General features: G+C 36.2%; 2 long non-coding RNA genes across 4 annotated transcripts in view; one reads left to right on the top strand and one right to left on the bottom strand.

Moving 5' to 3' along the window:
- Positions 1 to 18,075, top strand: part of LOC307008142 — an 82,457-nt gene that overhangs the window by 46,812 nt on the left and 17,570 nt on the right. The window lies entirely within an intron of this gene.
- Positions 919 to 2,759, bottom strand: LOC307008361. The gene is made up of 3 exons (XR_013799794.1): positions 2,684 to 2,759; positions 1,675 to 1,708; positions 919 to 1,366 (listed from the first exon to the last, which is right to left on the bottom strand). It is a non-coding gene; the product is annotated as an uncharacterized lncRNA (long non-coding RNA).

The following is an 18,075-nucleotide window of genomic DNA, read 5'->3' as shown; positions in this document are numbered from 1 at the left end:
GTGCACGAGGATCTGTTTTATCGTGATCATTTTGAACACTTGCTTAGCAAGTCTTATGCCACGGTACCAATTGAAAATACTCTTTACCGCTATGGAGGTATTTTGTCATGTCTAATGCACTGTAAAAAAAAATCCCGTAAAAAAACGGTAAATCTCTGGCAGCAAAGTTTCCAGACGGATTCCGTTAAATTACAGCAAATAACCATTTCACAAAATTACAGGCAAAAACCGTAAAAATACAGAATTGACTTTACGGTCAAAATTAATTAAATGACAGTATATTACTGTTGATAATGGTTTAATTAACCGTGGAAAAACGTATATATTATGTCAAATAACATTAAAAAAAACATTTAACTTTCAGGTTAATCTGTAAATTTAGGGTTTTATAAAGTTTTTTTATGATAATGCTGTCTTAATCTACAGTAATTTTCTTTTAATATATAGTTTTTCTGTGTAAAATAACTATGAAGTTATGTATAAAAATGCAATAAGTACATAAATTAAAATACAAAGTTTGTATATTTATGGTAGTTTTCATTTTTATTTTTTCAATCCCATTTACAATCCAAAACTTTTTTGAATAACTAAATGTATAAGTACAGAATACCTGCACATTTACAGTATTAGTCATTAAACAAACACTGAACATCAAAATATGTGAATGATAGGAAATACAAGCTTAGTAAATAATTTAGAACATGTAAAAATATCCACATTAAAAGGCCATTGCTGAATACCTTTATACTCTAATAGAACTAATTTTATACAATTACATTTTATCCAAAGTGACTTACCAATTAAGAGAACAATAGGAGCAACAGGTGCAGTGACACGTCCCAGTTTAGTCTAGCATAGTACACAAAGCAAGTTTTTTTTTTTTTTTTTTTTTTTTTTAAACAAAGATAGTATTATTGGGTCAAGTGTTTACGAAAAAGATGGATCTTTAGCAGTTTCTTGAAAATGTATTGAGTTGTGCTGGTCATTCCACCAGCAGGAAACAGTCCAGGTAAAGGTCAGTGAAAGTGATTTTGTCTCTTCGGGATGATGGCACCACACTTGCAAAACACAAGCTTCTGGAGGACACATAGACCTGAAGCATTGAGTTTAGGTCTTGCTGGAAGGCCTGCCAAGAGAGCATTACAATAGCCCAGTCTGGATAGAGCAAGACAAGGAGTTGTGTAGCTCCGATAGGAAGAGCCGGATCTGTTTGATGTTGTATAAGGCAAATCAGCAGGATCACACAGCAATGATGGTTTGGCTGAAACCAGAAGCGGTTGGCAAGGTTGAGTTGAAGGTCATTCGTTCAGCAAGAGTTGTCCATCAGGTAGGCTGAGATGCAAGCAGCTCCCATCAGATCATCTGGCTGGAATGAAAGGTAGAGATATGTGTCAATAAGATAGCAGTGATAGGAAAAGCCATGTTTCTAAATGACAGAGCCTAGTTAAAAAAACAAAAACAAAAAAAACAATAGAATAGATGGGTGAAATCTAACACTCGTGGTCTTATTGTAGCAAAACCAAAACCTTGTGCAGCCACAGTGGCCCCACAAGGATCAAATTAATATTCACATGGGAAAATATACAGTATAAAACAAATACTTATTTTTATGCCATTTTTAGTGCAATCATGTCAGAAGACTCAGCCATTACAATTTTTAAAGTTACTGCTTACCTTGTTTGCCATGATCAGCTGCTTTCCAGATGACCTGAAATCATAAAAAAATATTATTATTTTTTAAAACTCAGTATTACTAAGTAAGAATATGTTCTAATGGGACAATGCACAACCTCAACTGAACTGAATATGATCTGGAAGCTGAGCAGGAAAGGCTAACAGTTATGTTTTGAGCATGTGGTTTTAGCTACATTTATAGAAAGTAAATGTAACTTTATATGATTTACTGTGACTTAGCAGCATCAGTTACAAATTGTAAATAAGTTAATTTCTTTCAGAACACAAACATGCTATATATTTTATTTATAAGCATCATTATACACATAACGTTATGCATTATATAGCTAGCAGCTAGGCCTATGTGTTGGCATTGGCAAGCAGATGCTGCCAGAATTGCAATTCATCATGTTGTGCTCATATTCTAGTCTCATGTGCTGTTAGTTTAAGTTAACGTTACTGAATTTGATTTAATAACGGTCTCGGTAGAGTTAACGTTACTCACCATTACGAAAATTGACCACGTGGTTTAACTAACGTTACAAAGAAAATAAATATGGTAACAGTTAGGCCTATTTGTAGTAAAACTGTGGTTATTAAAATGGTAATAAATACACCAAAAACAATTTCACTAACGTTAACGTTATATTAAAGCAAGGATATTTTTAAGAGAAGGGTTTTCAGCTTCCAGACAGTATTTTAAAATGCCCGCCATTTAAGATATTGATTTACTGACTCATCATTATAACGAATTGAACGGACTTTGATATGAATAACAAGTCTAACGTTACTTAAGTTTGTATTAGGTATTTTGAGATGTGGGTTCAACAATCTTTCTTAAAACAGATGGAAAATTGAAAGACTCATGCTGCATTTTCAGTGTTTTGCCGTCCTCAACGCCAGTTATGACATCATTTAAGAATGCTAATGTTAGCTTGTAAACAAACTGTCAACTGAAAAATGTTATCAAATATAGTGCAAATGTAACTTAGTATGATGAGACTCTTACCTCAGGGATCGGTTGGCATGATGTCCGGTGTGACGAACCAGGCTCAATGAAAAAGGCGCGTTATATCCGAACAGACGACAACCGGACTATAACTCGTGTTCAGCGCTCCTGCTCACGGCTGCTCTTGACGAAAACGATTGCTTTGACCCACTGTTGATCTCACAATCCACTTCAGAGTAGCTGCTACTGAATTCAAATCTCCCGCTTCGCTTGCGCTTGATACATTACACACTACACAGATCCAAACTTGACGACAGATCAGACCAGCTAACCGTTGTGGGCGGGACTAAGCAACGGAAAAGTGGCGGATCATTTGAATCTGCAGCGCGCGCGCGCACACACGTACACAATGCCATGCAATGTGCAGCAACGCAGATTTTTTTAAATATTAATAAAATGCATAAAATATACATGATATTAGGGGAGAATTACACAAATTATGAATCAAAATGAGCAAGACAATTAAAAGACTATAAGTCAATAGGCCTGCCTACTAAATAGCCTACTATTAACCTTAAAACTCACTTTAACCCCCACATGCTTAATGGTCTTCAAGGAAAACATGTTGAATAATTGCTGATTTCTGCAGCAACACCTTCTATTCTTTGTTTTCTAATTTCACAGAAATAATCTGTAAAATATTACTTAATATTTTATGTAAAATTACACATAACTCTGTAAAAATACAGAAAATTTCTTTAAAAAATACAGAAAATTTATGTAAAACCAAAACACAAGCAATTGCCTGTAAATTTAATAGTGGACCTTTAAATTACAGCAAATATCTGTAAAATAACAGACATTCACTGTATAATGACAAAACGGTAAAATTCTGTAAAAGAACGGTAAAAAATACAGACAATTACCTGTAAAATTAAGATTTTTTTTTACAGTGTGTATTAATAATGCCATCAGAATGCAACCAAAGCACAGGATAGCAATAAGTAGATGGCTATAAGTAATTGTACAATAACTTTAAAATAGTGGTCTAAAGTCAAGTTTGAGCTCAAGATTTTTTTTATGTAGATAATTGTCACCCCAGTGTCCTACATATAATTAATTTGGTGGGACAACTAAAAATCATTAAAGTCATTTTTCTCAGTTCCACACTCTGGCGAGTTAAGGTATTTTGCGGCGGAACACTACTCTGCCCCAGAGCCGAGAGCCATTCAGTCCACAGAACCTGTGACGCCACAAATGCGCTGAAGATCTCAGACTAGGTCTTTATCTTCAGATTGTGAGCACACCATGGTTTACCTCAGAGTAAGAAATGAGGCTGATTGATTCTGTCTTTAAAGCAAGAAGAAGGGTGTAGCAATAAATATACAAAGAAAAGTGAGCATTAATGTTTCAACGGTTAATTATATACCAGTAATGTACCCTTAATTGCTGGTATTTAGTCCCTGGTGGGTGTACCTTTCACTGCAGCTTCTGGCACTCTTTCTCACTGCAGGTGAGCTCTAATCCTGTCTAGTTTCATGTTAAGAGCTGATTAAATCATTAAACTCTTGTAAAACATGGTCTTTCTTACTGCATATGGAAGATGTTAACCCTTTAGATTGCATCGTTCATATGTATTTGCATGGTAAGAAATGAAATCCTAAGAGCTTTATAAGAATGTTATCACTCACTCAAAGAAAGAACATAAGGACTTCAAAATTAGCATAGTTACCTTTTAACTGACATGTTGAGGAATGATTTAATTTTGTGATTTATTTGTTTCAGTGATTGAGTCATAAATGACAAAAAAAATAAAAAAAATGTAACATTACACATGTTTACCGAAGGCCAATGTTTGCTACTGAGGTACGAATTTTGTTGAGACATGTTTGATCATTGTTTATCTCTTTGTATAATAGTATACTATCAATTGGGGTCATTTTGAAGTTGTCTATCCATAAATCAAAAAACAATATATTAGATGGTTGAAGCCAAATGCCTCATAGGCAGCGCTCCGACATGCACAGTTGCACTTCGGGCTGTCAGGGTGTGGCTGTAATGAACACGCATGACGAAGGTGCTAGTTGAAGCACCCTTTGTTTTATTGCAGCACTCAGTCCATTTGGATGGGAGTCTATCAGCTTGGCACATCTTGACTTGGGAATATTTTCTGGTAAGGGAATCTCGTAGCGTGGATGCCAGCCAAACTTGGCCCCGCCCACAACATTTGGAAAGTTTGGTCTGGACTTGATTCGTTGTGAAGCAACTATGCTCAAACCAGAGCTGTTTGGACCAATCAAATTGTCAGGGCGGGCTTCAACCCCTTAAGCGGCACCCCCTTTTTTTAATAGACATGAAAATGCACATTCCGAACTTAAATGGTTGTAATTCAAGAATGCTTTGGAATATAGATGTGAGATTGGTCTTGTTTTAAAGACATTTGGCAGAGTTTTGTAGAAGTGAAATAAATTAAGACAGTTAAACAGAAAAAAAGTTATAGAAGTTTGAGTTTATGAAAATGTACAATGTTTAACATTTTATTATTCATATTTTATATTAAATATATATTTTCAAAGCCTGGAGGACTCTAAAAATGCAAAAAAATCAAACCAAAAATCTGAAAAAGTTGTTTCAAATTTTAGATTGATATCTCAAAAAATAAGCTTTCAGTAAGATTTTGTTTGGGCGCAGTACCAAACTAGTTGACATTACTGCCCATATAAGGGCGCCCCAATTTCCATATGTTGTTTGAGTGATCTGAACCATTATTTTTACAATTTTCATACAATGTATGAAGTAGACATCCTTTTCAGAAGTAGTTTTGGAAGTTTGGCAGATTTTAAAATTAATTCAACCTCTAAGAAACACAAAAAAAACATGTATATGTGTATTATAGCTCGCTGCCACATCATAAATGGTGAATCTTTTTTATATATATATATATATATATATATATATATATATATATATATATATATATATATATATATTTAAAACCTTTTCAGAACTTTTTTTCTAAAATAATTGAATGGATGCTATTTTTTGAACTCTTGGCATGAAAACAAACTGAGGTTACTACCATTCTTTCATGATTTTTCATGTTCATCACTATTTCAAAATAAAGGTCTGAACACGTCTTGGGAGTATGAAAATATTCTTGTTGCAAATTGATAAATTTCCTCTGTAAACTAGAGATTGTAAGCTTTCAAATGATATATGGTTTGTCAAGATTAGTTTAGGTTTAGTATTGGATATTACTGTTTTAAATGTGCAATGGCTGCCAATATAAGGGGTTATACGATGATGGACAGATTATCAACAGTAACATAATCATCCACGTCACCAAACAGCGCTTGGGTTGAATTGGTTTACAACAAAGATGGCTGCCACTGGAGAATTGAGATGTGTAGATTCCGCCATCGCGTCTGTTATAGAAGATATCGACAGCGCATTAATTTTAAAAAAGGAAACGAGAACCGCGATCAAGACATTCAACATACGTCACTTACTCCGTTGCTCTGCACTCAATTGGAAAGACCTACAACCAAACAGAGGCATTTTTTTCCCTGGTTCGGTTGAAACACGCCCCATAATCACAGCCCAATGGAGCAGTATCAGACTCATATTCTGACTAGAATCGGAGTATGGTGACGTCAGGCTAGGAATCTCCTACCCACAGCCCTCTTTAGATCCCACCCCAGATTTTCTATAGGATTCAGCTCTGGGCTCTGGCTAGGTCATTCCAAACCATTAATCTTTATTTCCTGAAGTCATTCTTTTGTTGATTTAGATGTGTTTTAGATCATTGCCATGCTAAAAAGGTAAAAGATTTCCACTTTTTCAGCTTTCCAACAGACACACCAGAAGGTGTCAAAATTGACTGGTACGTGGAGCTATTTATGATTCCCTCCACCTTCACTAAAGCCCCAGTTTCAGCTGAAGAAAAGCATCCCCAAAGAATGGTACTGCCGTAACCATGAGGCACCGTGGTGTAATGTTGCCAGGAGGATACCAAAATTATGACTTTGATACGATACCAGGCTAAAATAACCTTGATACATATACTGGATTGATACCACAGGAAAAAAACTAAAACCGTAAAAGTAATTGAAAACTATGACAGAACTTCAATTCATTGCTTTATAAATTAATTTTAAAAAAACTACAACAATCAATGATGATGCAACAATCATATTAATATCAGTCATTACAAATACTAAAAATACTAAACAGTGCTTAATTTCTTTTTTGAATGCCACTGTTAAATAGACCTAGCTGAAAAAATAAAGTCTTAAATAAATTGTTCTAAAGTCTTAAATAAAGTTGTGACAATGCACTTTCATCTTTTAATTTTTCACTCTTTAAACTAACTATAGACTGATTCTTAATAAATAGATTAAATGTATTTAGTCAAGCATTGGGTGATTGTCTATTTTCTATTATTATTCTCATGCATGCATGTTTCTTTGTTGCTTCCTTTGCCAAGAGCTGCGCGTATATATTTTACGGTTCTGCTTCCGTTGTTTAGTGAGCGTAAACAGTGGTAGCAGAGCTCTGCACACACATCCTGACTCCGGCTGTCACACAGCAACTCAAATTAAGAAATACTGCTCTTATTATTTAGAGTGCTGTCATTCTTAAAGTACCTGTTCTAAAAAAAAAAAAATCATTGGGTTTTTAATAGCAGGATATCGCGATACCTTTCTAGTGCCAGTTTATTGTGCAACACAACCATGGTGTTCTTTTGCTGATGTGCTATTTTTGCATCAAATATACCTTTTACAGTGTTGGTCAACAAGTTCAATCTGGGTCTCATCAGACCATAACACATTTTCCACATAGGTTTGGAAGACTTTAGCTGAACTTGGAAAAATAAAAAAATATTTCTTTCTTTCTTTCTTTTTTCTTTTTTTAAAAAGGCCACCCTGCCCCATAGCCGAGACAGTACTTGCCAGAATGAGCTGTAATTTGAATGTTTCTTTAGTCCTTTTGACAACCGCCTTGACCAGTTTTCTTCTCATCAATTTTGGAGAGACATCCTGTTCTTGATAATTTCATGTTGTCCCATAATTTATTGTTTATGAATGTCCTCACATTGTTTCATGGTAAGTGCAATGCCTTGGAAATGTATTTGTTTCCCTCACTTGAGCGATATCAACAATGATCTGGTTGAACCCTGTTGATGTTTCGTTCATTTTCTTCTTTGTGGCATGGCTTTTGTAATGGCATGAAACCAAGAAAATGTCAGAAAATGTTATGAGAACAGATGACATTTATTTAGAGTTGAAGTCACTTAAAGTGAGGACTGGTGTGCATTTCACATAAGCTTGATTGGACCATTCTGAACACACATGCCCAATTATAAAAGTGTGTTATTATATACTGTATGGAGTTAGGTTATACATCCACTGTTTTGTAAACATTTAGAAAATGACAATGAGATTTATGCTAGGTTAATTTTAGAAATTAACCTAGCGTAAAAATTAGATAATAGTTCATCAAGTATGTTTTATAGTTTTCATAGAAACATTGTGCATTTAATGCTTAAAAAAATGACTGTATATTTGTAAAATATGCTATATCTGCCTACTTGTGCATAACATGCACAAACCTTTGCTGTGCGCTTCTCATGCTGTGTTTCTAGAAGTCTGCAGGAAAACAAAGGGCACGACTGTAATTACACACTCGCTCTCCTTTGCAAGTTGCCTTTGACACCTCATTTCAGAAAAGAGGGGAAATCAAAGCGACCAGAGGGGGTTAATCAACAGAATCTGTCCTAATTTCCAACAAAATGATCCTTGAGCGTTTTAGCTTCCTAATCCTAAACGTGATTCTTACAGAAAGCAAAGGAATGGGGCGAGGAATGTCTGGAGATGAGTATGCAGCTCACATAAAGCCATTACCCGCTCCAGAGTGAGAGAGAGGAGATCCGCAGCTCTAGTCTAATCCACCCCAAACCTCACAGACAACACCGTCTGATTCCACTTTAATTGAAGACATTTTATTAGATTTCTTTCTCTTCACTTCTTCCTCATTGTTTCATATGTTGGGAATAAAAGCAGAGGCTTATAGCAGTTGCTCTCTCATTTTCTCAGCTGTGCCGATCTATCAGCAGCTACATATTAAAGGAGTCATGGGAAAAAATGAAAGATGGAAAGGGGGGTGAGATCCTGGGAGGATGAGATGTTCATCTGGGAGGATGAGATCCTCATCAGACCTGTGTTCCTTGCTTTATATTTAAGCAAATAAGGGAATAATTGGTCTGTTTATTTATAAGCGCAAACAAAGTGCTCGTCAGTATGAGTGCAGCACAGCCTCATCCTGGGAACTCTCAGAGGACCGGGCTGCTCTTACACAGATGTGTCGGCATGAATTAGGATGCTTGGTGTTAACACATTCATTGTGCATTCCTTTTTGGCTTGAATACTAATCAGGCCTGTCTGGTTGACATGCAAACATAACATGCAAAAACAAATGACTGCCCAAAGTTGTTATTTAAGCAATATCGCACGAGCAAGAGCGCCGTTGTTCTGAATATAATATATCTGAATTAACTGCAGTATAAAAGTTGTTACACAGCCAAGTTAAAGGGATGGTTCACCCAAAAATTTAAAATTGTCCTTGTTTCCCACTCTCACTATGTTCCAAACCTGTTTGACTTTCTTCCGTAGAACACAAAAGAGGATTGACAAATGCTTGACTTTCATTGTATGTTTCATATATGAGCTGATTAATAGCAATTTATGTATTATTCTGTTCTGTGGTTGTTGACCATCTCACATATCAGTTTTTACTTGAGATTTACAGTAAGGGTTTTCACAGCAATGCCATAGAAGAACCATTTTCGGTTTCTGGTTGAAATCTTTTGTTTTATAGAAGAGTTTTAAGTCTTTCAGTGTGGGGAGAGTTTGGCAGGAAGTTAGATGCCAGTGTGAGTTTGAAGTTTCTGTGACAGAGAGAGTAAGAGAAAGTCAGAAAGAATGTGAGATTTTTAAAGTTAAGTGACAATTCCTCTCGATTAAACTTCAGAGGAATTGGCATGGCACAGAGAAATAATGAGGATGACTTGGAGAGAACTTCATTAGACACAGTGGTACACAGTTGTCAGATTGGGAGACATGCGTTGATGTGAGGAAGGGTCAGATAAAGGACTTTTCCTCTGCTGTCAGTTAATCAAGAAAACTTTCCAGTTGCAAAGTTCATACCTGGAGTTGTCCAAATTTCTATTTTATTTGTAATGAGTTTCCAAACTTTGAGAATCTACCAGAAAGGATTTGCATTATAATGTTGGATGCACTAATCATGATCTGGCATACAATGCAGGAGGATATTATGCAAATTGGCATTGACCCATACATGCTAACATAAACCTGCTAATCACAATTCTCAGGTATACAAACATTTATTAATGATGTTTATCTGGACACTTGCCAAAACTCGATATGAAACCAATGATGCTGTTACACTGCACAATGAAGCTCTTACTGTATTTACATCGTGTTTGCATTGTTTTGCAAACAGTAAAAACATTAATATTGGGAATTTATCCCTGTGATGGTAAAAAAAAAATTCCAGCATCATTACTCCAGTCTTCAGTGTCACATGACCCTTCAGAAATCCTTCTAATATTGCCTGATGATATTGTGCTCAATCATAATCAATTATTATTGGTGGTCAATTATTTAATAATGGTTATTTTATCAATGTTGAAAACAGTTTTTGCTGCTACCTCGAAACTAAACTTCAGTCTTCTCCAGTGATCCAGTAATCTGCCATCCGCACGCCTATGGGAAGTGTACGTAAAGTTGTAAAAACGTGTGTGTGTGTGTGTGTGTGTGCTTGTAAGTGTTTAGGAAAGCAGAAAGTGTGTGGGCTGAATGGACAGTGTTGTTCTGTCTGTTCTCTCAGACAATGTGTCTGTATTAAAACCACTGGGCTTTGTCTTTCTCAAGCTTCATTACACTCCTAAACACACATATTGAATACAGGGGTACCAATGCAGAAAATCTCAATGTTTTCTGTGCGAGCCAGAGCTGGGTTGTCGTTTTGGGTTGTATCAAACGCTGAAGAAACAATCGTGTTTTGACTGCCAAAAACGCAATGCCATGCTTATCAGGACTTGACAGATGTCCTGTCCCACGTTCATTTGAGCGGATCCAGTCGCTGACTCCAAACACTCTGAACCGTATTCTCTCCAGCTTGTTGGGTTTTTTCCCTTTTTCTCTTTTTCTCTCTTTCTCTCTTTCTCTCTTTCTCTCTCTCTCTCTCTCTCTCTCTCTCTCTCTCTCTCTCTCTCTCTCTCTCTCTCTCTCTCTCTCTCTCTCTCTCTCTCTCTCTCTCCCCCTTTCTCTCTCCCTCTCTTTCTCTCCCCCCCTCTCCCCCTCTCTCTCTCTTTCTCTCTCTCAACAGTGGGAAAGCAGGTGGGTGTTCATACAGTACTTTTCCCCACTCTCGTAATTACTCATTCCGCTCTGACGGCGCATCTCACACTTTGTGGTTCATTTTCACAAGGCGCTTGCAAAGAATTATGGAAGTGTTAGTCTCGACTGTGTGTGTGCGCATGAAACACAAAGATGTCACCCCATATGACAGGTATTGTGATGATGAATGTTAAAAAGTACTGCGAGACCGCATGACTCATTAAAAGGTTACAGTATGCTGTTGTCACAGTAGCTCCATAGCTAGATGTGGCACGAATGATTCCGTTATAGTCCAATTTCGATGTAAGGTTTCGTCTTGACTGCGGTCATACACCTCAGCACCGTTTCACACACGTCCAACTATATAAAACATCGGACTACAGGAATATGCGCCTTTTATGATGCTGCAAATATTTTGTCCACCGCCCTAATTAATCATCATCTGACATAATGAAATCTGCTCTGCTGTCATATTAATGCTTTAGCATATATCCCAGGAAGTGATTTTGCTTTTTTAAATGCTGACATTTATGTGAGGTAAACAGATAAAGTGGCTAGCCAGAGCTGCTTCTGTGTATTCCGGTCGTCACACTCTGTATTTTCAATACACACACACACTGAAGAAGTGTTTTCATCATGGATGTAATGTATGCACTCTGACCTCATTGTTATGCAGAGTGGGTTTATATTATTGTGTGGACTCTTCTAGTCCAACAGAGAAGCTGCAGAGAATGCTAGCCGTGGGCCACTGGAGTGGTTTTCTGAGGAGAGGAAATGGTAATGATAATAATGCACAAGAAAGACGGAGCCAAAAACATGGCACGGCTAAACTAATTGGTGGAGTAGGGATTTGTTATGCGAATACCATGCATAATTCTATTATTCCACATTAGGAAAGGGGCATTGCATTATTACAGAAAGCGAGCTTGGAGTTCTCACACACAGACAAGGACAAAATCTTGTGAACATTGGCATGATATGTGCAACAGACTAATTATAGGATGTGATATAATACAAATAAATATTCGGAGCGCATTTCAAAGTGAGTCTTGATTGTGCATGTTCATGTTGTGAGGTTTGAGGGATATTAATGAGAAGAAATGTTCTCTTTGAAACTTATAAACCTGGAATCTTGAACTTTAAAGCTAATCGAATTGTATTGCTGTAGATTGATCTGCAAGGTACATTTAAAGGAGATTTTCGGAAACGCTTATACCATAGAAACTGACCTTTATTAGACTCGTATCTCAATCCAACAGTTTCTCAGAGGATCTGAAAATATGCCCTTTTTAAACTCTTAAATATATAATAGCATAAATATAGTTTGGCACTATTTACAATTTCAATCTCTTAGAATTCCAAAGGCACAAAAACTTTTTTCAGAGAAACAAATACATTTGACCTGTAGTTCAAAACATGTTAAGTTAGAAAAATGGCAACATTCCAAAAAAATATAAACTTGTGAGACATACTTGAATGTTGCAGATTTGCTACTGTGGGCCTAGTGGTCAGCTATTTGTATTGTTATTCACACTAAAAACTCTACAGAACTTCATAGATATTCAAAATGATTTTGACATGGCCTACTAAAACTTAGTGTCAGAGGGCTGCTCTAAGATGAAACTGCAGAAGCTGCAGCTTTCTAGCGTACTGGGAAGGTCAAATGTCAAAGCAACTGCACTATGTATTTTCAGGAACTTTGCAAGAGGTAAGCGAGAGTAGCCTAAGTGCCAGAGGTCTGCTCTGACAAACATTCCCAGATATAAGCCTCATAGCTCGTTGGGAAGGCATATCAGAGCTGGCACTTTATTATAACAGTGGTGAAATTATGAAACCCCTTTTTTGCAATTTGGCTTTAATTCTGCTCAAAGTGAAATCCTCATGATTACATTACGGCTGTTTTTAATCAATACAATTAAAATACAATTAAAACTGTAATATTGTGAACTATGATTACAATTTAAAATAACTGTTTTTATATTTTAATATAATTTAAAACTTTTTCCTTTAATGGCAAAGCTGAATTTTCAGCATCATTGCAGTCTTCAGTGTCACATGATCCTTCAGAAATCATTCTAATATGCCAATTTGATGCTCAAGTAACAAATTAAATCGATGATGACAGTTAGTATCTGCTTAATATTTTTGTGGAATCTGTGATTTATACTTTTATGAATATTAGAACGCTCTGTTGACCAATTTAATGCATCCTTCCTTAATAAAAGTATCAATTTCTTAAAAAAATATACTGAACCCATCATTTTGAACGATAGAGTATGTTAAGATACACGTTATATTTTATTTTTAAATGTAGGCTATATCTTTATCAAGGATTGACTCTCTAATGGTTAGCCACTGTGTTGCAGAAACAACATGGAAAACTGCAAAAACACCCAAAAACAATAATAACACACGCTATAAAAGCTTATCACGGGAGCCTTTTGAAGTCATGCACTGTAGTGAAAAACTATTCCCTATTGTACGTTGCACAGTACCGTGTCGATTTTACAATTTCAGTAAAATTCACAACCACTGTGTGCATTGTTTAATCCCTTAAAGTCTTTTGAGATTTAAAAAAAAAATTCAAAATAGTTTGAAATCACTCAGTCAAGAATATGATAGCCTGCGTTTACCTACAGAGCATGGAGTATCCATGCAAGAGAGTGTATGAGTGCTTTGAGTAAAAGAGAGAGAACAAGGATCACTCAGCACAGAGCACTGATTGCATTTGGACTGATTGGATTGGATTCTGTTGAAACGGTCCATAATTAGTACCACCTGCCCGGGCTATGACCCCCATTTGGTTGCAGGAGGAGTAGGGAGGGGTAGATAGTCATCTCCCGGGCACACCTCTTCATCTATTTCTCTGGCTGCATCCAAAAACGGATACTCTCTTGAGGTACTTATTTTGAATAAGTAATTAATTTGTGACTTCTAAAAAAGTGCATTCTATAGTTTGGGTGGGTGTAGTATGAATGTAATCCGGACGTACTACTTTCGCCAAGTTGTCATTATCACGTGATCTACCGGCATCTCCCGCGGCCTCATGGGATAGTAAAGTGTCCATCGAATGCACACTTTAGTATCTTGCTGGAAGTATTAGGTAATTCGAGTACTTTTTGCCTATTCTTTTGAGTACTTTGAATTTGGACATTTGTCACATACTGTTGTACTGTTTTTCACCTATAGTAGGGAAGTATGTGATTTCGGATGCAGCCTCTGTTTCTCTATCAGTCTGGGTTTGCATGCTACTTTTTAAGCCATATTTTTATATAAGACATGCTAACATACTACTCTTGCTATGTCTGTAATTTCCTAATATAAGACATACTAGCATTGCTCTTGCTATTTCAACTATATTTTTATATAAGGCAGGCATACTACGTTTTAAGCCATATTTTATATAAGACATACTAGCCTAATGCTATTTCTGTCATATCTTCATATAAGGAATATACTACGGAGAGTATAAAGGTTCGCTGTTTGTTTAAAACAGCAAAAGTGAAACGTGCTCTGTGGGGGCCCCACTGGGCAATACTGGTGTAAGACACCACCCCAGCAGAGGACGTCCCTGGATTGTAGGTCCAGTGGGACCGCAAACCTGCTCAATCATTTCCATCTCAGATAGGGTTTTAATTATTCTTATTTCTTTTGATTATTTTAATTTCTTCTATGTAAAGCACTTTGAATTACCACTGTTTAGCTTTGCATTTACTGAATGAGCACTGTGCCACTGTTCGTCCGACTGTTTGCACTGTATTTTATTTTCTAAACTGTTTTAATTATTCTTATTTCTTTTATTATTTATTTTAATTTCTTCTATGTAAAGCACTTTGAATTACCACTGTGTATGAAATGTGCTATATAAATAAACTTGCCTTGCCTTGCCTTGCATAGTATATGCTCTTGCTATTTCAACCATAATTTTATAGAAGGCACACTAGCATATTCTTGCTATTTCACCCATATTATTATTTAAGGCATACTAGTCAAGTCAGGTTTATTAACACTTTATACAATACAGATTGCGTCAAAGCCAATTTACAGTAACATGCATACTACCCTGACATATAGCATAAATAATAAAAGAGTTGCTTGCTATTCTGCTCTGTTATGTTACATTGACTTCAGTAGTCACATGATCTCAACATTGCATGTTTAATTCAACTTGTGATGTCTGTGTGTTTTTTGTTTTTGTTTTTTTTTGCTTTTTCAATCCAATTGTATGTAAAATGTAATTAACATTTTGCAGTCTATTCAAGTATTGAGCCAAGAAAGAGATAAGAGTTAAAAATAATTTCTGATGTTCTAGTTTATCCATCACACTGGCAATGGACGGTCAGTTCCAGTGTATTGCCTTGTGGGATACAAAATTACACACAGTGTGCTCTGTTGTATCATACATGCAGAAAATGCACATGCTGTTCAGAGTATGTACTACATACATTCTGCAGTAGTGGTATGAGTAGCATGGTAGTATGCTATTCTAAACACAGACGGCGTCTCTTTCGCTTCCTTTTTTCTTTCTTACACTCATTCCAGCTGTGGCAGAGCCATCAAAGAACAATGTAAGACTCCGGTCTCTCCGGTTGCATGATTGCTAAAGCAATATTCAGCCCCACTGAGAAAGACACAGCAGATGGAAGGAAAGAAAGTGATGAGATGGAGACCAAGTGGTGTAATTATTTTGGAAAGATTGGAAAACCCCTATTCCAAAACTCAGGCTACGACATGTAGCAGGAAGGAAAGTGAGAAAGAGATAGAAAATGAAAATGAAAGCTTGGATGAGAGAGACAGAAAAGGGAGAGGAATATCAAGGGCTCTTTTTTTTAAAAAAATAGCAGAACAGACGCCTCGCTGCCTCATGCATACGCAGCAGTAGACGAGGAGTAGACCACCTCAAAAAGTCAAATTAGAATGTTCGAATTGGAGTGTTTCTTAAAGCCTCATCTTGTTCATCCATTTGAGAAGCCAAATGCAGGGGCATAGCGAGGGAGAAAGAAAACTTCCCGATAGCATGAATAAAATATCCCCACCTTCTCTCAGGCTGGAAGGGGAGTTGCGGGCACAGAGCCAAATGGAGAATCATATTCCAAGATGCCTCTCTGAGCTCTGCGTCCATTTATTTCCGTGTTTATGTTTTGTGTGATGTGACGCATGCATTTCATTTGTAAGACATGTTTAAGAGCAGACATTTGTAATCGTGAATAATTTGAAGCTTGTGTTGCTGATGTTGCAGATGAGATAGACAGATGAGGTTTACCTTGCTTCGTTATTAACTTAAGAACAAGTGATTTGTGAACATCACAGCATTATTTAGAGCCCTGCAGTGTTACCTGCTAGCATTTTGGATTGCCATTTGTTTGAAAAAAAACTGAACAAATTAGTGATTGAACAAATTGATAAGAACTGATAAGAATGTAAATGTGTACCTTGTAAGTCGCTTTGGATAAAAAGCATCTGCCAAATGCGTAAATGTAAATGAAGAAAAAAAGGGAGGGGGGGGGGTAATCAAAATGTCAGCCGGTGTCATGTGTTTCACCTTCCAATTAGTTATTTTTCTTTTACTCCTGAGAATATCTTATTACTGCTGATATTGCCTAATCAAGTAAACTTCCAGCACATCGCTCTCATATTTCTGATAACAGTGCAGTTTTGTCTGTTGCTGTGAGAGGTCTGTTTACTCACTGAAACATGCTTGTTTGGAAATGTGCTGTGATTTCATGTCCAAATTGTGCCTATAAAACCGCTTTCAAGCTTTTAGACATGGCTAACCATCTAATTAATTCAAAATATTACCATGTGGTACATCATGTGTTTTCATATACATTTAAAAGTTTGGGGTAGTAAGATGTTATTTTTGTAAGAAACACTTTAATTCAGAAAGGATGCATTAGGTTGATCCAAAGTGACAGGTAAGACATTTATGATCTAAAATGCTGTTCTTTTGAACTTTCTATTCATTAAAGAATCCTAAAAAAAAGCATCATGGTTTCCATAAGAAATATGAAGTAGAACAGCTGTCTTCAACATTGATAGTAATAATGTTTTTTGAGCAAATCAACTTATTAAAATGGTTTATGAAGGATTGTGTGGCACTAAAGATTGGAGAAATGGCTGCTAACAGAAATAAGTTTAGTTAAAAAATAAAATAAAAATAAAAAACAGATTTAAAGTACAGTAACATTCCACAGTATTACCTTTTTAATCAAATAGATGCAGCTTAGTAAGCAAAATCTTATCGACCCCAAAGATGCATGTGTCTATGTCAAAATTATTGTAGAAATGAATTGAACACATTGAAGCTCTCCCAAACCTTAAACACCCTCTGCTAATTTCCTTCCCACAGTGCCTCGCCCATTAGAAATATACAAAAGAATGAGAACCACTTGATAATTTTGGTCTTGGTTAGATTGGCAGGGAGTTTATTTATTGCTTAACTTGCCTGTTGATTAAGCAAAGAACAGTTTGTTCACATCATTGCGTTGTATGAAAAGGAAAGGAACATGGTTATCATGTCAGACATAATAATGCATTCCATAAAATATATAGACCTACACCCTCATTCCAGGCTTATCTTTCTTGTGGCAAGGTTTGAATCCTATTTATTTGTGATTAATCTACTAAATGTGAGCGTATGCTTTACTTAACAACATGAGATGAGAGGATGTTTCTGTACTCTTGTCTGAGTGCACCTATTGATTTAGCCACAGGTGCAAACTAATAACTGTAATCTACATTCTTTGTGTCTAAGTGCATGTTTGTGAGATAAAGTGTGCGCATATGTGTTTATGTGTGTGTTGTCTTCACCCCATCTTCATTTGTTGCAATCACCTATCGGAGAAATCCTTTATCTGCCTGTAAGGAAATCAGTACCACAATGTCAACTCTGATCTTCATTTGACACAGACAAGGTAACATGACAGAAAGATTTCAAAGAAAATTGCAACACAATGGATGAATGAACACACATAATATTAGAAGGCTGTCACATGTTCTTATGATCTTACCCATTGTAAAAAGGAATGTGAA

This window comes from Phoxinus phoxinus (assembly GCF_949152265.1).
Source record: "Phoxinus phoxinus genome assembly, chromosome: 12".
Classification (NCBI taxonomy): Eukaryota; Metazoa; Chordata; class Actinopteri; order Cypriniformes; family Leuciscidae; genus Phoxinus; species Phoxinus phoxinus.
The sequence above is the reverse complement of the archived record's forward strand: the minus strand, read 5'-3'. Positions and strand labels throughout refer to the sequence as shown.